Below are 6,914 nucleotides of genomic sequence, written 5' to 3'. Positions count from 1 at the left end.
CACTCCTGAAACGGGCCAATTATAATAACCTTATAGGGTTGTTTGTTTGAGATTTAATTGACTTTATCTATGCAAACAGCGATATAAGAGTATGCGGGGTTTTTGGGGGTATTAAAATTTTTTTTTTTTTTTTTTTTGCTGCACCATACTGGCGTGTGGATCTTAGTTCCCCTACCAGGGATCAAACCCATGCCCCCTGCAGTGGAAGCTCGGACCTCCAGTCCTAACCTATGCTATTGTTATTACAGGAGACTCACCTTAACATGGGGCTTTCCTGATGGCTCAGTGCTAAAGAATCTGCCTGCCTACACATGAGATACAGGTTCCATCCCTGGGTAGGGAAGATCTCCTGGAGGAGGAAATGGCAATCCACTTCAGTATTCTTGCTGGGGAAATCCCATGGACAGAAGAGTCTGGCGGGCTACAGTCTATGAGGTTGCAAAGAGTCAGAAATGATTGAGCACGTGTGCACATGTACACACACACACACACACACACACACACACACACACACAGGGTACAAGGGGCAACTGCAAAGGCCCCTTGTGACTGGCTGGAATGAACAGGGGCATATGAGGAGGTCAGAGTGGTGTGAGGGGCTCCTGGGCTGCCCCCAGAAAGCCCTGGTTTTAGGCTGTTAATAACCCAAATAGATTAGCACAAAATAAGGGGGGTTGGCAGTAGCAGAGGCTCCCGGACAGGACAGTTCTCCGCTACCATAAAGCCACTTTTGCAAGTCCTTGGCCTCCATGAATCAGGGCGCAGACAAGGGGACAGAAAGATGCAGCCATCCTTAGCATGCCTCAGCGACTCTGCGCAGCCGCAGAACATCTGTCTCGCCAAGATTCCTGTGATGGGCCAACCTAAGAGGGGCTGCAGCCAATCAACTGCTGGTCCAGGAGGGCTGGCGCACACCCCCCCACCCCCACCCCAACACGTTGACAGCCACGTGGGCAGCCGCTGGGCGTACTACTGCCCTCTGCTGGGCATGCCAAGCCCTGAGTAGATGGAGTTCGCTCTGCTCAGCTGGGCTGTGGGTGAAGAAGGCTCGAGTGGGCAGGCGGTGGTGGGGTCATCAATGTGGTCACAGCCTTAACTGCCCTCTGTGTTTCTCTTCCTCCTGAGGCAGATGCAGCTGTCCTTATTTATCCTTCCAGAAGTAGTTGATTCAAACACAGGCATTTATACATATATTTTGTTATTTTTTAAAAACACAGAGGACAATAATATATGTGAAGCCCTTATGTAGACCCTTAAGCATGCAGTTCTCAAATAACTGGAAGAAAATAGCAGCTTCGAAGTGGAGGATCCTGGCAGGCATCACTTTAACCAAGGGACCAACATTAACATCACCAGCAATGAGTCATAGTGACATCATTAGCCCTTGGTATGGGAAAGGAACATCACTTTTCTGGTATGCTTTCCAGTAATCTAAAATATCCAGTCTAATCAAGAAAAACCAAACTGAATGGCTACAAAATTACTGACCAGTACTCTTCAAAAGTGTCAAGGTCAGGGAAGACTGAGGGAATATCACAGGCAAATGAGTCTAAGAAGATATGACAACTAAATGCAATGAGGGACCCTGGAGTGGGTTCTGAAACAGAAGAAGAACATGAGTTAAAAAAAACGGGAGAAATCCAAACCAAGTCTGTAGTTTATTAATAGTATTGTGCCAAGTTTAGTTTCTTAGTTTTGATAAATGTACTATGGTTATGTAAGATGTTAACAGCCGGGGCAGCAGGGTGAAGGGTATTTGGGAACTCTCTGTGCTATTTTTTGCAACTTTTCTGTAAACCTAAAATTATCTCCAAATAAAAAATTAAGAACAGGGCTTCCCTGGTGGTCCAGTGGACTCCGAACTTCCACTGCAGGGGGCACAGGTTTGATCCCTGGTGGAGAAGTTCCACATGTCTTGCAGTGCAGCGAAACAAACAAAAACAAAAAACAAAAGTTAAAAACAAACAGGACTACTGAAGCAGGCACTATTAATATACCCATTTTCCAGAGGCGGAAATTGAGGCACAGAGAGGTTAAGACTCCTGTCCTAGGTCACACAGCCAGTAACCACCAGGGCATGTCCCAAACCCACGGAATGTGGATCCAGAGCCCCCCCCCCACCCTTAACCACAGCACCATAGTGCCTTTCTTTTATTGAAACAAAGTGCTCTTATTCTGCCATCATCTTTGACACTCACCTGTTCCCTGTTGACAGGTCTACTGTGTGACTTGTTTTTAAAAGGTCCCTGAAAAAAATTACTTCACACCTACACATATTCGTTGTTAAGAATATTCTAAAAAAGAGATTTAGTGGCTCAGAAAATATATTAGATAGTCAGGGCTTTCCAGAAAAGCAGAACCAATAGAAAAAAATATATACGTGTATATATTGGGTTGGCCAAAAAGTTCATACGAGAAATCTGAATGAACATCTTGGTCAACCCAATGTACATATATGAGAGAGAGAGAGAGAGGGAGAGAGACAGATTCATTATGTGGCTATAGACTAAAGATCTGCAGTTGTCAAGCTGGAGACCCAGGAGAACAGATGACATCGTTCAAGTCCAAGAACAAAGGTCTGAGGACCTGGAGAGCCAACAGTATAAGTTCCAGTCTGAGAACTGGCAGGCAGCCTTGAGACCCAAGAAAAGCTGATGTCTCCGTCTAAAGGCAGGAAAAGAACCATGTCCCAGTTCAAGGCAGTTGGGCAGAAAGAGTTCCTTCTTACTGGATGGAGGGGGTGGGGAGGTCAGACGTTTTGTTCTATTCGAGCTTCCAACTGATCGGAGGAAGTCCATCCAAATCGAGGAGGGCAATCTGTTTTACTCAGTCTGCAAATTCAAATATTAATCTCATCCAAAAACACCCTCACAGACACACCCAGAGTATTTGACCAAGTATCTGGGCACACCCTGGCCCAACTGACCTGACATGTAAAATCAGTCACCAGAAAAGGTAAGGACACTTATCATTTTCAAAGCTATGGACAAACTGCCACACCTATCAATGATGTTCCCTAAGTCTCCCAGCATCATGTGTTGTCAGGTGTTATGATTTTTGCCAATCTGGCCCACTTTTTAAAGAAGGTCTCTTAGGGACTCCCTGGCTTCCCAGGTGGCGCTAGTGGTAAAGAACCCACCTGCCAGTGCAGGAGATGTAAGAGTCACAGTTTCGGTCTCTGGGTGGGGAAGATCCCCCGGAGAAGGAAATGCAACCCACTTGAGTATTCTTGCCTGGGGAATCCCATGGACAGAGGAGCCTGGTGGGCTACAGTCCATAGGGACTTCCTTGGTGGTCCAGTGGCTAATACTCCATGCTCCTAATGCAGGGTTCCATTTCCGATCAGGGAACTAGATCCTGCACGCAGCAACTAAAAGATCACGCATGCCTCCAGGAAATCAAGCGTGCCACAACTAAGTAAATAATACTAAAAAAGAAATAAAAGAAAAGCTCTCTTGTTCAACCAGATGCTTTTCCTACAAAACATCTTCTTGCAAAGCTCAAGGCTGGACAAGGGAGTTGGCAACTGTAGAAAGGCCTGGGATAACCCCAGCCTGTGCCCCAATCCTCTTTACCCTCCAACTGGTCTTCTGGGGAGAGCTGGAATGAAAATGAAAAGGGGACCCCATCTCAACTGTCCTCAGTCCAAGAGGATCTGGGCAATTATGCCCTTCCTTTGTGAGTGGCTAAGCACCAACATTTCAAATTGGTGTGGGTTCGAGTCCTGGCTCACTGATTTTAATTTCATTTACTCAGCATTGTTTGCTGTGTGCAAACCCTCTCCTGGTTATTAGGGATAAAACAGTGAACAAAACAAGCCAATCTCTGCCTTTGTGGACTTTCTGTGCTTGCAGGATGAGAGGTAACCAGCAAGAAGGAGATGACAAGTAAAAGAAAGTAAGAAATGGAGATAAAGAGCAGGGTTGGGGGGGGGCTTCTTTTTAAATTTTTTTGGCTGCGCTGGGTCTTCGTAGCTCCTCAGGCTTTTCTCTAGTTGCGATGAGCAGGGGCTACTCTCTAGTTGCAGCATGCAGGTTTCTTATTGCTGTGGCCTCTTTTATTGCAGAGCACGGGCTCTAGGGCGTGTGGGCTTCCGTAGCTGTGGCCTTTGGGCTTAGCTGCATCTTGGGCATGCGGGATCTCAGTTCCCTGACCAGGGATCGAACCCGTGTCCCCTGCATTGGAAGGCAAATTCAACACTGTACCACCAGGGAAGGCTGGGCAGGGGGTGGGGTGGGGGGCTTTTTAAAATCACTTATTCAAATGGAAGGTTTTATGGAGGTGAACATACCCACTGCCGGGTGCAAACCCTTAATGGAACAGCACCCTCCTTGCCCATCTTCTCACAGTCTGGGGGTGGGCTATTATTTTAGAGCAGGTGGTCAGGGAGGGCCTCTCTGAAGAGGGGACAGCTGAGCAGAGTAAATGAGGGAGAGGGCACACTGGCATCTTGTGGAAATGGGTCCAGGTGGAAGGGACTACAAAGGTGAGAGCATGCTTGGGCACCTAAGAAATACCCGTGGAAGGATCTGGAAGCAGCAGGAGCAGTGTGACCCTGGGAAAGTGATCTGGTTTCTCTGAATCTTGGGTTTCTTCATCTATAAAAAGAGTCTAAGGGACTTCCCTGGAGGTCCAGTGGTTAAGACTCTGTGTTTCCAATGCAACGGGTTCGGATTTGATTCCTGGTTAGGGAACTAAGATCCCACATGCTGCGAGGCAAAGAAAAAAAAAAAAAAAGAGTCTAAGACTTTCCACCCCAAGAGGGTGGAAATGACATTTAGTGAAATTTTAATCTTAAATCTCACTTAAGAGATTAAATCTCTTAAATGAGGTTGTGCCTGGAAGGGTGCCTGGCATGGAGTGAGCCCTCCAGAAACAGAAGCCACTTGGGGAGGGGAAAATTAGGTGCGGGGTGGGCTGGGAGACCCAGGACTGCCAAGATAGGCAAGTGTAGGGAGAAAGGGCTGAGTCTCCTGGAGACAGAACAGAGGTGTGTGTGTGAGACAGTTTTGACAGAAAGTTTCTAGGATCTCCCAAGATTAAGGAAAGACAGAACTTTTCTTTCATGACTGTTCTGGGACTCTTCTGGCAACTATGACTTACAAAACCCATCCTTCCCATTTAGGTGGGAAACTGAGGCACAGAGGGGCTGCTGGCCTGGGAAGCGCCACCTAGGAGCTGAGTAGGGGGGCTGCACTCCGAGCGGCCAGTGATGAGGGAGTCCTCTAGGACTGGGGCCTCGGGATGGGGTTCAGTCCCCTCTCTCCGCCTCTAGCCCCATCCATCAGACAGAGGCAGGGACACAGAGGAAAAACGGTGACCGATAGGCGTGAAACAGAGACACAAAGACGGAGAGATGATAGAGGAGACATGGGGACAGAGAGAAAGAGACAGTGAGACAGGCAAATTCATAGGGACTCAGAGACAAAGGCTGTGAGACTAGGCGACACAGAGAAACGGATACAGAACGACCAAAAGACACAGCAAGAGCTAAAGACACCGACCCATAACTGGAGGGACAAACGGACCTAAAACGGAATGCCCCCTAGGGAGACCCCGGGCTGCCCCGTCTGGGGGGCTGCCAAGTGCTCCCCCACCCCGCCCCCGTCGTGCCTGGGCCGTGACTTCAGAGCCAGAGCGGATTCTATAAATGGCCAAGCGGCCGCGGGCTGGGGGCGGGGCCGAGTGAGTCAGCGCGTGGCGTCATCGCTGTCCCGACGCCGCCAGGCCCCGCCTCCACCCACCTGATCCGCCAGGGGGCGCCGGCCCCGAGCTCGGCTGAGTCTTCGCATGCGCAGTAGCGACCTGTGGCCCGCCGAGGGCCGCTCAGCTTGGGCAGGGTCTCCGAATCCGCGCGGAGGAATCCTCGTTCCACCACCCTCGAGCTCTGTGACTGAGGGCAGTTGGCTTCACCTCTCTGTGCATCGTTTAGACCCCACATCATACGGCTGCTGTGAGGAATGAGTTAACAGATCCAAAGCACTCGATACTTAGTAGTCGTTAGCTACATTTTATGTATTATAGCATTATCTTCAACATACCATTACACTCCATCAACTTGTCCTTAGTTGCCTTAGCTCCGGGGGTCTCAAATGAGAGCGATCTGCCGCCACCCCCTCACACCGCCATAGTGTTCCCAGAGACCCTTGGCAACCTCTGGAGACATTTCTGTTTGGGGGGAGGGGGTGCAAGGAGACTTCCCTGGTGGTCCGGTGGTTAAGACTCTGTGCTTCCACTGCAGGGGGCACGGGTTCGATCCCTGGTGGGCAACTAAGATCCCACATGCCCCGCAATGCAGCCGAAAGAAAAGACTTTGGAAGTTCTATGCCCAGGACAGCACCCTGCTCCCCCCCGCTCCCCCCCCGCCCCGCCCTCCGCAACTGTGAATTATCCAGTCTGGATGTCAACAGTACCAAAATTGAGAAACCCTGCCTTAGCCTCATAGCATTAGGTGCAGAGGCCCTGGTTCAGATTCTGCTCTGCCACTAGCGAGTTGTGATACTGGGAAAGGAAGTCCACACTCCGTGCCACAGTTTCCCCATGTGAAAAGTGTATCTAATAATAGCAACATCCACTTCTGAGGATGTGATGAGGTATGACACATGTGCAGCACTTGGGCCAGGGTCTGACATAAGGGCTCTTTTCCTATTAGCACATCATGACTGTGCCTTTAGCATGTAGCCAGCAAATTGCTGTCCTTAACATATCATGTGTATGATACATCACAGTTTGCGGGCATTTTATTCAAGTGTCACTTTTGTTGTTGGTGGTGGTGTTCAGTCACTCAATCATGTCATACTCTGCAACCTCATGGGCTGCAGCACACCAGGCTCCTCTGTCCTCCACTATCTCCCAGAATTTGCTCAAATTCATGTCCATTGAGTCTGTGATGCCACCCAACCATGGTTATCTCA

The sequence above is a fragment of the Cervus canadensis genome, chromosome 4 (genome assembly GCF_019320065.1).
Source record: "Cervus canadensis isolate Bull #8, Minnesota chromosome 4, ASM1932006v1, whole genome shotgun sequence".
NCBI lineage: Eukaryota > Metazoa > Chordata > Mammalia > Artiodactyla > Cervidae > Cervus > Cervus canadensis.
This window is presented reverse-complemented; position numbering follows the sequence as displayed.